This window comes from Dendrobates tinctorius, unplaced genomic scaffold, assembly GCF_039654945.1.
Source record: "Dendrobates tinctorius isolate UK_male_01 unplaced genomic scaffold, ASM3965494v1 ptg000019l, whole genome shotgun sequence".
Classification (NCBI taxonomy): Eukaryota; Metazoa; Chordata; class Amphibia; order Anura; family Dendrobatidae; genus Dendrobates; species Dendrobates tinctorius.
The window spans coordinates 60,469,596-60,482,921 of NW_027361687.1; the positions used below are offsets into that span (position 1 = coordinate 60,469,596).

Here is a 13,326-nt window from a genome sequence, read left to right on the forward strand (position 1 = left end):
AAATATCAGAAAGGCAGAGAAGAAGAATGGTGAGAACAGTCAAGGACAATCCACAGACCACCTCCAGAGACCTGCAGCATCATCTTGCTGCAGATGGTGTCACTGTGCATCGGTCAACAATACAGCGCACTTTGCACAAGGAGAAGCTGTATGGGAGAGTGATGCGAAAGAAGCCGTTTCTGCAAGCACGCCACAAACAGTCACCTGAGGTATGCAAAAGCATATTTGGACAAGCCAGTTACATTTTGGAAGAAGGTCCTGTGGACTGATGAAACAAAGATTGAGTTGTTTGGTCATACAAAAAGGCGTTATGTATGGAGGCTAAAAAACACAGCATTCCAAGAAAAACACTTGCTACCCACAGTAAAATTTGGTGGAGGTTCCATCATGCTTTGGGGCTGTGTGGCCAATGCCGGCACCGGGAATCTTGTTAAAGTTGAGGGTCGCATGGATTCAACTCAGTATCAGCAGATTCTTGACAATAATGTGCAAGAATCAGTGACGAAGTTGAAGTTACGCAGGGGATGGATATTTCAGCAAGACAATGATCCAAAACACCGCTCCAAATCTACTCAGGCATTCATGCAGAGGAACAATTACAATGTTCTGGAATGGCCATCCCAGTCCCCAGACCTGAATATCATTGAACATCTGTGGGATGATTTGAAGCGGGCTGTCCATGCTCGGCGACCATCAAACTTAACTGAACTGGAATTGTTTTGTAAACAGGAATGGCCACAAATACCTTCATCCAGGATCCAGGAACTCATTAATAGCTACAGGAAGCGACTAGAGGATGTTATTTTTGCAAAAGGAGGATCTACAAAATATTAATGTCACTTTTATGTTGAGGTGCCCATACTTTTGCACCGGTCAAATTTTGTTAAAATGCAGATTGCACATTTTCTGTTAGTACAATAAACCTCATTTGAATCCAGAAATATAACTGAGTCCATCAGTTATTAGATATATAAAACTGAAATAGCTGTTGCAAAAAACAAAATTGTTATAAAGAAAATAGGTTAACATTAATAGGGGTGCCCAAACTTTAACATATGACTGTATACCCCAGCCCTCCTAATGGGTTAACCTCCAAATTCACGTTGTCTAAGGCGGGTTTGCGGCAACTTGAAATGGGGCAATTGGAAGAGTCTGCTGGTGGCGCTAGTCAGTCAGAGATGGGGCAGTGGAAGAGGTCCCAAATGAGAAGGGTACGGCTGGAACAGGTGCGCACGATTCGACACCTTCGGGGAATAGATGAGTCTCAGTTGCTTTGGGAAAGTGACCTCGGGATCCCTTCGCTGCCAAACCCCCGTATAGTTGCTTATCAGCGCCGACAAGCTGCAGAAGCCCTCGGTGCTAGGCTTCGTACCAGAGCAATGGAATCACCTATTGAGGAGGAACAGTTGATGGGCATTGAGATGCATCATGGGTTCCTTTTGCCACAACTTCAGTGCCCTATAGCAAGAAACCAGAATCAAGATGAAGATGCCACATCTGGTAGTGGTACCCAAGCTTCTAGAACCCCAGGAGGGGACCAGCAATAAGAAAATTTACAGTAACTCTCGTGACCCAGGAGGGTTTGTTTAGCACCAGTTGTGCCTTTTTGTTTGCTGATCATGGTTTGATTTTTTTTTTTTGGTTTTCCCCAAAGCTGCCCTGTCTGATTGGCAGCGTTTCTGCACTTGGAACTGAGGAGATCATGAACGCTGTATGATCCAAAACTTTTATTGTAAATAGTTGCACCTCTTTAGGTGCCCTCTCTTGGTTTTACATAAGGACACTTTGCGAAGATGATGTCTACCTCAAAGGACACTGCAAGAGATCCCAGCTGGGAGCGGTGTCCAGCACTTACAAGAATAATTGTTCAAAGTTTTAATGCAAAGTATTTTTGATAATGATGTATCTCATGAGAATGTTAGTAACTAGGATACATACTTGCAACACAGTTCCACTCCAGGCCAGCAGGGGGAGCTCTGAACCGGAATTCAGGGGAGGAGTGTTCTCTGAGGGCCAAGAGGAAGGAGTGGGCAGTTAGTAAATGGCTTTTAGATAGAGTGAGAAATGTTTTGATAGAGAATTAAGAATAAAGAATTGAACCTGACAGGTGACGGACCAGGTACTTGCGCTCAGCGTCTTGTGTCTAGAAGAGAGAAAAATGATAAAGAAACGTGTACTAGAGAAGGAAAGCTGAATAATACTGAAGTGATAGTGAGTCACAGATAATGGCACTTAGAATGAAAAATTACACCTTTTGACTTGAAATTTAGATAGTTAAATAAGAATTGTTTGTAACGTTCAAGAATAAGTACCTCCTATACTAGGAAGTTTAGTACAAGAATTATTTATGCAGCATTATAAAATTTTGTATGTTCCTGTACTGTCAACTTTGTTGTCTTGCAACCCGCGGATTGCTGTGTTTAATGGGGGGGTATGTGGCGCCCCTGAGGCTCAGTCGCCACAGAGGTACTGCACCTTCCTCTCTCTCTTTAAAGGTGTAGTGCCCCACCATCATCCAGGTAAGGTGGGAACTCCTTTCCATGCTCCAACGCTCGCACCCCACACAACAGGGTAGTTCTGCACAACCACATTGCGGCTCAGTGCTTAGAGAGTAGCAGAGCACCTCTGGTGGTTCCCTGCATGGAACACTGGATGTGTTGGGAGGTGGGTGGAGTTTAGAGACATAAAAGAGTGGGAAAGTGTAGAATTACGGGTTCAGTCTGACAAAAAGTCAGAGAGGAAGAAAGCCACTCGGGAGGAGTGGGGATCCCTGGAAGAAGGGATGGAGGAAGGAGTGCTGCAGCTGCCTCAGTGATCTGAGCCAGCTGGCACGGGAAAGGAACAGAAGGAGAAAGACGTAAAACGGCAACCTAAGCATCCATAAGAGAGAGAAGGATCAGTACGGAACGAAGGAGTAGGAGAACAGAGAGGAGACGTGGGTTGGAAGAGGAACCCTGCCTATAGGTTCTCAGCGCAAGGCCGGGGCCTGGTCCCCGAGGTTGTATGAACACTTATGGTTCCGCAGCAGACACCGGTGGAGTAGTTGGCTGTAAATGCACAACTCCCAACTAAGACTTGGGGCACAACAGCAATTGAATAGAGCCAGGACTCCGGAGAAAGGAGTCCCTGAGAGAGGCTACAGCTGTCTGCCATACGAGTAGAGTTGTTAGGAACATCTGACAAGAGGAACTCCGGAGTACTACGGTACCGGAGATCTTCACACCTTAAGGCGCAATAGAGGAGTCGTTCAGGAAAGGTACATGTTGGCGGAGTGTTGGAGAGGAGCTTTCCATCTGGCCTGGAGGTTGGCTGAGTCTCTGACCCGGAGAACACGGCCCGGAGGCAGGCACTCTTGTGTACCGCAGACTGTGAGTAAAGCTTTGGAACTGCAAGCCTCGGTGTCCTCCATTCATTCTCACGCCAACCCATTCAGCACCGCTACATCTGGGTACCATCCTTTACACTGCCTGCGCCTTTCCACAACCATTACAACTACACTGCCCTGGGACATTAGCCCTGCCTGTGGAGGGCTATACCACCACTGCTGCATCCTACCATCTGTCCCAAAGGATCTGTCTGCAGCGTCGGCTTAACACCTCCCTTGCCGAGCACCACAGGCGGCGTCATGAACTATTCAATTCCATTAACTACATATACATTCCGCCATTGACTTGGGCACCCAGGGCCACAGTCCGGGTCACCGCTGCTGTGACACCCTCCCCTGACACTGGCCCGGTACCGAGTTACACTGAAGCCCTGGGAGGGCGACTCATAATCATCACAGGAGACATGGATGCTGGCGCTGCAGTATAATTAGCAAAGGAAATGCTGGGGCTGTGGTATAATCACAGGAGACGCTGGGGTTGCAGTATAATCATCACAAGAGACGCTGGGGCTGTGATATAGACATTATTTATAGGAGATGCTGGGAATGCTGTACAGACATCACAGAAGACATAGGGTTGCGGTACAGACATCACGTTATAGGCATCACAGGAGACATGGGGCTGCGGTATAATCATCACAGGAGATATGGGACTGTGGCATAGAGATGTTTGGGCTGCTGCTGCTGTCTACTTATGTGGTAGTGAGAGCACATCATGCACTAACTCCGCCAACAGATTAAGTCCAGGTACAGGATGTAATCTTTCATTGCACGTGCTGCAGCATTCAGTAGTGAACATGAGCTCGCAAAGAAGAAGTAATTAACAGGTTGGCAGCCGTCAAAACGCAGCTGCCAGTCGGAGAACTATCTTCCTGGGGGTCGGAGAAAAGGCAATTGCAGACTGTAAGGCTATGTGCCCACGTTGCGTGTTAAAATGCACACCAAAAACCGGACTCCTTCCCAGAAATCGTGTGGTTTTTCCGAGCGATTTCACCACGATTTTTCCGCGATTTTCGTGTGCAATATTCAAGCACTTTCCAAGCGATTTGAAGCATCGATTGGAAAGTGATTGACAGGTTGGTCACACTCATCAGACATAGTGTTTGACAAGTGTGACCAGGTTTTTACTATTGAGGCCGCCTATGCAGCATCAATAGTAAAAGATAGAATGTTAAAATGCTAAAAAAAATAAAAAAATCGGGGTATATTTACCTTCCGGCGTCCCGCGCTGCATTCCCGGCCTAAGCGTTCCCAGTAATGCCTTGCGAGACCTGTGATGACGTTGGTCTCGCGTTACTATAGCGATCTCGCGAGACCGCTAGAGTCACGCGAGACTACGTCATCACAGGACCTTGTCGCAAGGCATTACTGGGAACGCTTAGGCCGGGAATGCAGCGCGGGACGTCGGAAGGTAAATATACCCCGATTTTTTATTTTTTATTCTTTTTTTTACAGGGGTTTGGTACCCAGGGCCTGGAGGACAGTCTCCTCTCCTCCACACCGTGGGTACCAACCGCACATGAGACGCTTAACTTCCCGCATGGTGGGCAAGTAAGCGATTCTCATGCATTCCTATGGGTGCGGAATCGCGGCAATTCTTTGTGATTCCGCACAAAAGAATGAGCATGCTACAATTTTTTCCGCGATGTGATTCCGCCACGGAAAAAAGCGCAGCATTAGCACAGCATGTGCGGAATGCCATAGGAATGCATAGGGTGCGTTCTGTGCATGATTTTTAAACGTTTTCGCGCCGAAAATCGCGGCAAAAACGCTTAAAAATCGCTACGTGGGCACACAGCCTAAATGGCCTGCGGGCCTGAGGTTCCCCACCCCTGGTCTACAGGGTGAACCAACACATGCTGCTTCCAGACAGAATTCTCCACTGTGCTCCAGATGGCACAAAGATCTAACAAAGAGCCATAAAACACTGAGAATAATCGTAGTATCTGTGACAAGCACAGTCCTATCTGCAGCGCATCCTGGTGCCTTGGCTCGCACAACAAAGATCAATTATTACACACGACTCACTGGTCTATCATACCCTGATCTCAATTACTGCTTTATGAAAACATCACTGACCCAGAAATTGCAACATTATACATCACAAACATGAAAAAAATGCAAATGCTAAAACACTTAATTTGCATGAGTACACCCCAGAGCTTAATGCCACGCCCCAGAGCTTAATGCCACGCCCCAGAGCTTAATGTCACGCCCCCAGGCAAATAAAACATTCAGCGCAGTAGACTGTTTTCTCAGCCTTAGAGATGTAGAAATCTTCAGACTGCGCTTGAGAAAATGTTACCTAAAAAGGAACATCTGAGGGTTTTTCTTGGTATCTTGTCTAAAAATAGTAACAGGAAGTCTATAAAATAAAAGTACAAAGTGAAAAAAAAAAATAGGTCATGGTTCCAAAAACTTCTCTAGAAATACAAAAAGCAAAGAAAATGTTATAAATGTACTAATATTGAACTGTTGAGTTAAGATTAGCCCGAACCATGTAATGTCACACACCATATATTCCACTAATGTTATGGATTCCTCCAAAAGGAAGCAGTCACTCAGCAGTTTAACCGGTCTTTCCACTTTTACCAGTGCTTGATAACATAAAAGTAGAATATTGGACCGCTCCCTGATATTCTACAAACAGGAAGCCAGCAGCGGCCATGTTTTCAATAGGCAGTTTATGCAGGTGTAGTAGGGGGCTTGTCCGAAGAGGAAATCCTCTGCCTGGCACCAGCAGGGAATCTTACTCCTGTGCACCCTGGATTAAGACTGGAGTATAAAATACCAGTATGAATTAATCAGCCCAATAGTGCCTAAATAATATTACCGTGCAGTGCTATAATATTAGTCACATCTACTTCCTAAATGAATATGCCACACAGTACTCTAATAATAGTGCCAAATACTTTCCTAAATTACAATGCCACACAGTGCCCTAATAATAGTACCATGTGCTTCCTAAATAATAATGCCATACGGTGATCTAATAATAGTATCACCTACTTCCTAAATTATAATGCCATATAGTGCCCCAATAATAGTACCATATGTCATAACTCTTTAGGGTAGGTGCTCACGATCAGGATTTGACGCAGGTGAAATCTGCATCTGAGGTCACTGGCAGAACACTGCCTTTTTGATGCATTTTCTACATGCGTTTTTGATGCGTTTTTTCATTGCATGCATTTTTTTTTGTCACTTGAAATAAAGCTAATTGAAAGTTGGCTTCTGGGAAGGAAGAAAAAAAGTGATTTCCTGTTTGCAGATATATTGGGGTATGTTCCCACGGTCAGTGGGTTGGATGCTGCGTACATCTGCAATGTCCAACCTGCAGCATCCAGCTGTTACAGCATAGTGGATGGGATTTTAAAAATCCCATGCCCACTAAGCAGCATGTCAATTTATGCTGCATAAATTGCCCATACACTTTCATTAGATGCAGTAACACCGCATTATCTTCCTTGTCACATGCATATTAAGTGCAGGAACGCAGTTTACTACGCATGTGTACTAATTTACATAATGGTGAATCTTGTGAAACAGCCAGATGTACATGACACAGGAAGTGGAGGAAAGCACAGAGGGTTGTACCCTCCTTTTTAATAAATAATAATTTTTAAAAAATGGCGTGGAGTCCCCCTATATTTGTTAACCAGCCAGAGTAAAGAAGACTACTGGGATTGGTATTTCAGGTTGGTAAGAATCCAATATCCATGACCATTACCAGCCTGATAATACCAGGCCACAGCAGTCTGCTTATCTTGAATGGTTAGCAAAAATAGTGGGATACCCCTCAAAAAAAATTGCATGGGTTCCCCTTGTTAACCAGCCAAGGAAAAAGCAGACAGCTGCAGCCTGGTACTCTCAGGCTGGCGAGGCCCATGGATTTCGGCCCTCAACAGCCTAAAAATAGCAGCCGCCCCACAATTGGCACATCCAAAGATGCGCCAATTGTGGCACTTTATAAGGCTCTTCACACTTGCCCTGTAGCAGTGGCAAGTGGTGTAATATTCGTGGGGTTGATGTCACCTTTGTATTGTCAGGTGACATCAAGCCCACGGATTAGTAATGGAGAGTCCTCTATGAGACACCTATCCATTACTAATCCTATAGTTACATGGTAAATAAACACACAGCCAGAATAAAGTCCTTTAATTGAAATAATCACACAGACTCATTTAATAGATCTTAATTTACCATCGCCTATTCCACCGACCCCCTCGTTCTTCTGTAAGAGAATTAAAATAAAAAAGCAACAATATCCTTACCTGTCCGCCGAGAAGATACACATATTATACCACGATGAGTCCAACTCTGCTACATCTGGATGCCTTTTGCTGAATGGTGGCATTATGCCACCATCCAGCCTGACATCCAGGTTCAGCGGAGATGATCACCAGAGATAACTCAGTCCCCAGGGGTCATGTTCACTGCAGTCCTAGCGGTCAGCTGACCCTGAAAATTTGGCTAGTGACCGGAGATAACCCCGTCCCCGGCGGTCATGTGCACGGCAGTTCTTACTGTCAGCTCAGCTTATTGCAAGAACTGCAGTGTACGCGAACTTCTGGCTGAAACAAGGTACAACATTATTTAAATTAGTATGCACTTAATAAGAACATAATGCAGTTTTACCGCATCTAATGATAGTGAATGGGTAATTTATGCAGCTCTGTCTCCGCTACATAAATTAACATGCTGCGGTCAGGGTTTGACGCTTCGGATGTACAGAGCGTCCAACCTGTGTTTACTGGCTGTGGGAACATACCCTTATATTTGTCAACTATTCTTGTTCCCAGAGGTTGGCACCCTCTGTAAAAGCAATCATTGACTAGCCCTGGTTGTCCTCGCCACCTACTCAGCCTCCCAGCAGCAGATTCCCCCTACGGGACACAGACTCACTATAGCAGCCTCCACCAGCGGGACGCAGACTCCCCTCAGCACCCTTCCCCTACTAGCCTCCACTCAGCAGCCTCCCCTCACTAGACTCCCCTCACGCCACTGAGCACCTTTCCCTCACTAGCCTCCCCTCACCCTGTTGGACGCAGCCACCAGTCCCCACCAGCCTCCCCCTGGACCCTGTTGGACGAGGCCCCCAGTCCCCACTAGCCTTCCCCTGGGCCCTGTTGGACGCGGCAGCCCCCAGTCCTCACTAGCCTCCCCCTGGAACCTTTTGGACGCAGCCACCAGTCTCCACCAGCCTCCCCCTGGACCCTGTTTGAGGCGGCCCCCAGTTCCCGCTAGCTTCCCCATGAGCTCTACTGGATGCGGCTCCCAGGCCCTGCTGCCCTTGGGCCCTGTTGGATGCGGGCCCCCAGTCACCACTTGCCTTCCCTCATCAGCCACAGGCTGCCAGACGCCACCACCTGAAGCCTCTTCTCACAGGAGTGACCGGAAGCAGTCTCCTCAATTTCCTCTGCCCATCACCGCCTCAGCCTGCTAGTCCGCCCGCCGCCTCAGCCGACTCGTCCGCCCACCGCCTCACCCTGCTCGCCGGCCCACCGCCTCACACTGCTTGTCCGCCCGCCACCTCACCCTGCACGTTCGCCCGCCGCCTCACCCTGCTCGTCCGGTCCGCCTGACAACACGTGGCGGTGGCACACCGCACTGTTGTGAATTCGCTTTCTGGCCTCCCTCTGGTTATTACTGAAGGTAGTGGAGCTGGTCAGATCGACAAAGGGGTTGCGAGTTCTCTTTCTGGGCTCCCTCTGGTGGTTACTGTCACGGTCAACTTGTGAATGGACACACCGCCTCCAGCAGGGCGAATTTCTCTGACACACGTGACCCTGGATACATCGCCTCCAATAGGGCGAATTTAAATAATATAACGTGCAGCCGGATACACCGCCTCCAGCAGACGACTTTCAGTATTACACGTGTATCTGGATACACCGCTGTTATGAATGAGTCACCGGAGGAGGAAAAAACAAAAATGCAAGCTAAGTCCAGAAAACCGGAGAGGTTGGTAGCTAACGGATTGCAGACCCCTGATCCTATTCACACAACTAACAGTAGCCGAGGAGTGTTCCTACGGTGATCCTAGACACCTCGTCACAGCCGGAGAACTACATAAGCCTAAAGAAAAAAGGGGAAATCTAAACTGCCCCAGAGCAGACCCCAAAGCAATAGACAGCCCCCAACATGTATTGTCGGTGAAAACAGATGAAAACACAAACACAGACAGAAAGACAGGCAGAGCAAACGATGGGGCCCAACTAACTAGATATGAAAGGACAGAAAAAGATGCTAGCTGCAATCCGCAAAAACCCTACCAAAAATGTCCCAACACGTCTGATAAGAAAAACGGCCCTGAAGTCACTAGACTTCAAAATCCCTATATCAGCACTCCGATATATTCTGAAGACAGAGCAAAAGAGATTTAACCGATCAGGGACAAAAAATTGAAATTCAGCAAAGCCCCAGCCGGGGCTTGCTGAGCACAAAACTAAGCAAATCAGACAAAATCTCATGGAACAATAACAGAGCAAAACTTAGCTTTCAGAAGACAGGAACTGAACTGGAGGCCAGAGCTCAGAGCAGAGAAATCACCAGCAACCTTACAAGGGTGTCGGCAGCCTTATATCCACTCAAAGATTCCGGATGTCCAATCGCAATCCACCTGTTCAGATGACAGGTTTCTCCCATCCAAATCAGTTTCACCACCTCCTTTCACCAGCAGAGGGAGTTCATCGGACATCAAAGGTGAATGAGAAAATGAGCTCACAACACACCGCCTCCAGCATGGCAAATTTAAATAATAAGGAGAAACACAAGGGAAACTGATACAATGGAGGGTCCTGCGATAGGGAACGGGGACGTGGAGACTTCCTGCACTCCCCTGAGCCAGTCCCTACACTCCTAACGGTCCCTATACAGGCTCCGCACCTGTCGCCGAGCTGGAACCTAAGAACCCTAGCTAACCCTGCACCTAGCCCTTTCTAATGAAATGGACGGTGCAGAAACTAATCCCACCACTGCACTGAAACACACAAAAAGAAAGTTACAAAACAGGGGTAACACCACTTAGCTTTTCTCTGTTGCTCTTGCTCCCAGCAACAGAGTCCACCACCTGAATGCAGCTTTCCTCTTGAATAGCTGCTGCTTCACCAAGCTTTGTCAGAGCTGCAAGGAACTCTCTCTAGCTCCTTCCACACCAGGACTCTGACTAAGCTGCCAGGAACTCCTCTCAATAGCTCCTTCCTTCACCAGACTTGGTTGGAAATGACCAATATCAACAACCGTGATTGCAACATCTGACATTCTTTTATAGCAGAGCCAGAGCAATCACACCTGCTTTATAATCACATGCACTAAACTAAAGAAAAACCAGAGTGCAATGATCCTAACGGCCACTGGGGGCAAAACTAGAACTGAAACCACCACAGTGCAATGACCCTAATGGCCACCGGGGGCAAAACTATCTTTAAGCACCACAGCTTAAGGGGAAAAAAAGGTTACTAGTGCATTTTATCTGTCATGATCCAGCATGGATCATGACAGTTACTGGAGGTAATGGAGCTGATCTGATTGACAGAGGCTTGCCACCTGATAATGATGATGAGTATTGGAGATCTGGGGTTTCAGATTGGGATTTAAGACAGCCGACTCCCTCTATCCCTGCTGGTGATTTGCTTCCTGTTCCTGCTGAGGTCTGATTTCTCCAGCTCTGTCCCTGCATGTTCAGCTAAATGGTTTATTTGCTATCCTGTTTGCAATTGATCTGGTTTCGTCTATCTCTGCTTTGAGTGGGTAAGCCAGCTCCGGCTGGGGCTGTGCTGAATCACCGCCCGTATGTTACTGCTTGTGCCAGTTTGTTTTATCCCGTTAGATGGGTCTCTTTTTGCTCTACTTTCAGAATATACAAGAGTGCTGATATAGTGTGGGGGGGGCGTAGTCGTGTTACTTCAGTGTTTTTTGCATCAGACGTGTTGAACTTTTTGCAGGGTTCTTTGCGTGATTGCAGACAGTGTCTTTCCTTTCCTGTCCTGTCTAGTCAGTGTGGGCCCCATCATTTGCTCAGTCTATTTTGCTGCCTGTGTTTGTGTTTTCATCTTGTCTCACTGACAATATATGTTTGGGGGCTATCTATTCCTTTGGGGTCTACTCTGGGGCAGTTTAGATTTCCCCTTTCTTGCTTTAGGCTTAGTTAGTTCTCCGGCTGTGCCGAGGCATCTAGGATCATCGTAGGTACGCTCCACGGCTACTGCTAGTTGTGTGGATAGGATCAGGGGTCTGCAATCCGCTTAGGTACCTCTCTGGTTTTCTGTGGCTTAGCCTGGACCTGCTCTCCTCCTCGGTGACCAATTCATAACACCACACGTTGCTCTGCTTCAGAATGAGGAAGTGCGAGCAGCGTGACGTCAGGACCATGATGCACCAAGGCCAGCTGCAGCTTAAATGTACAGTGCCCATTTCCGTCCGCCTGATGCATTAACAACACTGTAGGTGTATCTTTAAATCACCACAGTGCTGTTATGCATCGGGCATTCGGCAGGCTTGAACAAAATGTCCAGGGGCCCGATGAGCAGAAGCTAAGAGAGGGGGACCTGAGCGGACCGGGCTGCCAGCGTGTTTGGGCCCCCCTTTTTGCTTCTGATCACCATACAATAATAAGGACAGTAATGCTCTAATGGTGGCCATGATCACAGGCATAAAACGTAACCTTTAGGGTATGTGCACACGTAAGCGTTTTTTTTCACGTTTTTACCAAATAAAACGCTTAAAAAACGCTTAAAAGAAGCATCTCATTCATTTTAATGAATTCCGCACTTTTTGTGCATATTGATGCGCTTTTTTCAGCAGAAAAAAACGCATCGCAGTAAAAAGCGCAGCATGCTCATTAACTTCATGGAAAACTCTGCATTTCTAGCTATTTTCTATGAGACTGGGGACGCTACTGATAATAACATAAAAAAACGAAAGTTTTTTGTGCAAAAAACGCGCAGAAAAAAAACGCACGTTTTCTGGGAAATAGTCCGGTTTTCAGTCAGGAATTTTCTGCGTACGTGTGCACATAGCCTTAGTCCTACAAAGTTTTACAAAAAAATGTGCTACAATAGATAAAGGATATCACAGAGATGTGCTGTATCTGCATCAAATCTAGATCTGAAAAAAAGCACATGGAGGATGACTAAGTAATTACATCATCATGAAAATATCTAAGAGGAAACGGCATCAGTGACACACAAATACTCCAAATCTAAGGATAATACTGATATACACTTCCTTACAGCCTGATGACTTCTTACCACACTTCCACCATCTCCTGCAGACACTCCTTTCCAAATACTGTATATCTGCAAGTATGTGAAGAGTAGAAGACATGTTACTATTTATGGGGCAGTATTATAGCAGTTACAGTGGGTACGGAAAGTATTCAGACCCCTTTAAATGTTTCACTCTTTGTTTCATTGCAGCCATTTGGTAAATTCAAAAAAGTTCATTTTTTTCTCATTAATGTGCACTCTGCACCCCATCTTGACTGAAAAAAACAGAAATGTAGAAATTTTTGAAAATTTATTAAAAAAAGAAAAACTAAAATATCACATGGTCATAAGTATTCAGACCCTTTGCTCAGACACTCACATTTAAGTCACATGCTGTCCATTTCCTTGTGATCCCCCTTGAAATGGTTGTGCAAGGCACACATCTGGCTAAGGTTAAAAAAGAATTTCTGCAGTACTCAAGGTTCCTAAGAGCACACTGGCCTACATAATCTTTAAATGGAAGAAGTTTGGGACCACCAGAAGTCTTCTTAGACCTGGCGTCCAGCCAAACTGAGCAATTGTGGGAGAAGAGCCTTGGTGAGAGAGGTAAAGAAGAACCCAAAGATCACTGTGACTGAGCTCCACAGATGCAGTAGGGAGATGGGAGAAAGTTCCACAAAGTCAAATATCACTGCAGCCCTCCACCAGTCGGGCCTTTATGGCAGAGTGGCC

At 46.5% G+C, this 13,326-nt stretch overlaps 1 protein-coding gene across 6 annotated transcripts in view; it reads right to left on the reverse strand.

Moving 5' to 3' along the window:
• The window catches only part of LOC141082988 (death-associated protein kinase 2-like), a 110,794-nt gene that overhangs the window by 54,697 nt on the left and 42,771 nt on the right, over window positions 1–13,326 (reverse strand). Inside the window, exons 2-3 of one of the 6 annotated variants that reach the window (XM_073567101.1) lie at window positions 2,101–2,143; window positions 1,939–2,006 (exon numbers count right to left, since the gene is read on the reverse strand). The exons of the other annotated variants lie outside the window; for them this stretch is intronic. The gene's annotated coding sequence lies outside the window, so the exon portion shown is untranslated. The remainder of the gene's footprint in view (window positions 1–1,938; window positions 2,007–2,100; window positions 2,144–13,326) is intronic. 6 annotated transcript variants of the gene reach the window in all.